Source organism: Fomitopsis serialis (assembly GCF_022376445.1).
Source record: "Fomitopsis serialis strain Sig1Antser10 chromosome Unknown B0H18scaffold_349, whole genome shotgun sequence".
Classification (NCBI taxonomy): Eukaryota; Fungi; Basidiomycota; class Agaricomycetes; order Polyporales; family Fomitopsidaceae; genus Fomitopsis; species Fomitopsis serialis.
The window spans coordinates 18,282-21,096 of NW_025955309.1; the positions used below are offsets into that span (position 1 = coordinate 18,282).

Here is a 2,815-nt window from a genome sequence, read left to right on the forward strand (position 1 = left end):
CACGCTGTTGCCAGGGGCGTGGGCGCGAGTGGCTTTGCGTGATCTTGTTGTAGCGTGTGTGTCCATGTGTCGCAAAACTACTACTCACCTTGAGAATATTCATAGGAGACGCGGTCGCGGCCCAGCGACACATCATGAAGTATATGACGGTCGTAGACCGAAGCTTTGTGAGTGCTTACGTGTCAGGGTCGTTGGCCAAGTGTCTTCATCGTAGCAACCGCGGTTTACGAACCTGACAGCTCCACAGGGTAAGTGGGCAATAGAGGTTCTACAAATGAGCTGCAGGAACGTATCATGAAAGACCAATAGGAAGCGTAACCCTAAGATTCAATGACCGTTGAACGCGTGAACTTAGAATCTTGTATGGTACGTACCACTCCGCCTTTACATGGAATAAGGCATTACAGCTGTCTGCTTAGGGTGGCTCGTTCGGAGTGACGTGCATAGTTTGAAGTCGGTCGCCGTTACTAGCGCTATAGGAATGAGAGTCGAGCGATTGCGTTTCAAGAGAAACACGGATGCAAAAGGCGGCCTAGAGAACGAAAAATGACTTGATCAATTCTTCATTCCAGTAGAAAATGACGCGGAATAATAAAATAATCAACTTAGTAGCCCACCGCGGGGGTCGAACCCGCAGCCTTGAGATTCCAGTGGCTGGAAATGCCCGAGCCTTAAAAGTCTCACGCTCTATCCGATTGAGCTAGGCAGGCTTAGGGTGCTTCTTACGTACGTTGTCCTTCACTGGAGCAAGTGCCAAGGATAATGAAATCATTATTGCACCGACAGTGACGTCACGGAGTGCTCTGGCCGACGGACCGGGACTGTCCGAAGCGCGCAGAGGGTGTCGAAGAGGCGCCAGCAGCCTGACCTGGCAGTCGACGGCATTCCCTCCAGCTCGTACTCACTGCTCTTCCAACATGACTTCCCGTCTTGGACGACGCATTTTCGCGCAGGCTGTCCGCCCGAGCGTGCGCGCGACCGGCCGCACCACGGGCGCGGGCAGGCGGTGCATGAGCAGCACCGCGGACGCTGCGAAGAGCAGCGACATGCCTTGGATTGTGAGTCTTGAGTGGACCGTCGCGTTTCTCGTGTCGACCGGCGTGTTGATGGATTTGTCGTTGTAGATCGGCTCTGCTGTCGTGTTTGGCCCGCTGTACGCTCGCGGTACGTCACGCGAGTACAACAGAGCGCTGACACCCCCGCTGGAATTAACAGGCTGTCTGGTTGCTCACATCGCAGTCAGACAAAAGACGCATGACGTCGCATTCAGTCAGGCGGATCGTGGCGCGCACAGTCTCGGAGATAGCAAAAGGATGCTGAGAACACGCCGGAGTCTTCGGGAGAGGATGCAAGCGCCGAACCGAAAGAGGCGGAGGAGACTGAAAACACGCAGGTGTGTATGCTGTACTCTCGTAGTCATGGGGCTTTTAAGAACTTGCTTTTCTTAGAAATCCAGCGATAAGGGCGCCGTCACTGATTCTGAGGGAGAGACCGTCTCTGGCAAGGAGGTCAATGAGTCGATGCAGCAGAGTTTCGTGAGTCAATTGCATACGACCCGTACGAACACGATTAGATGTTCACGTATATTAGAACGAGGACTCGCCCCCAGATGCTCAGGCTGCTGAAGAGAAGAAGGCGAAGGACGGCAAGTGGACCGAAGGCGCCCCCGGCCAGAGCTCCGAGGCTGAGACGAAGCCAGACCAGAAAGAAAAGCCAACCGAGAAGAAGGGCGAAGCACCGTCAGACCTGGGTGATGCTCGCAAGACGGCCAAGGTGAGGAACGAAGTACGATTCTTGCTCGACAGTACTCATGTGCTGTGCAGGGTGGCGAGGCGCCGAAGGAGTCGGGCGCGTCGAAGTGATGTGACCTTGTTATTCGTAGATGTTATTCGTAACATTAGTACACCTACAATGCGCATATGGACGTTCTCTGTAATGCCGGGCGTTGTGACAGACATTCACTTGTTGCGATTCGAGTTGCTCGCGTCCGCTCCGGTTGCGAGTGACTTCTGACCGGAGAGGGTGGCTCAAGGGTGGCTATGGAAGGCGTGGGAAGGTGGGCGCTAGGGACTCTGGAGGGACTGGTGCCTGCCTCGAGCGCGCTGCGCAGTCTATCTGCACCCTCCCATACCATCCCCGCTAAGTTATAGCTCGGGCCCGTACCCGCAGACTGGTCTCTGCTCCTCACGCTCTTTACGCCCCTCTCAGCGATGTCCAGCAGCCCCCGTCCGTCGACCAGCTCCGCTTCTTCCGGGCGTAGTTCGCCCGTGCACGGCTTCGAATCTTCCGCGGCCCTAATCCTCGTCCCGGACACCGAAGACTCCGCAGCGAACACACCGTTCAGTATCTCCAGCGACGACGAGTACGACTCCGACGACGACAGCGGCGTCGGGGGCACTGCCGATCGCCTCCAGGCCTCCGCCTTCCCGCCCCTGTCCTCCGTCTCTGTCTTCCTCTACCTCCTGTCGCCCTTCCTCAAGCTCGGAGCGCTCCTGCTACCGAATGCAGACCTCCCGCTGAAGGTTGCGATACCGGCGCTGCTGTTCTTTGCCGGTTTGGCGGCGTTCACGCGCCAGATATGGTACATGCTTGCGAGATACATCCGGCGGGCAGACCTCGAGGAGATCATGCTCGAGACATTTGCGCGGGATCGGAGGAAGGAGGGGCGGAGGTGGGCTCTCAGGCAGGTCGTCCGCCTGGCGTCGGGCGTCTTCCGAGTCTTGTTGGCTGCGGTGTATGTGCGAGGTAAGCATCCTGACATTCTGTGCTGCGTGTGCGTGCTCGATCGTGTGAGGTGCCATAGGGCCCCTGACGA

The 2,815-nt window shown here is 57.1% G+C and overlaps 1 non-coding gene across 1 annotated transcript; it reads right to left on the minus strand.

Annotated features, from left to right (window-relative positions):
* Nucleotides 1-610: 610 nt before the first annotated feature.
* On the minus strand, nucleotides 611-710 carry B0H18DRAFT_t178. Its single transcript has one exon. It is a non-coding gene; the product is annotated as a tRNA-Lys (tRNA).
* Between the last annotated feature and the right edge of the window lie 2,105 nt (nucleotides 711-2,815).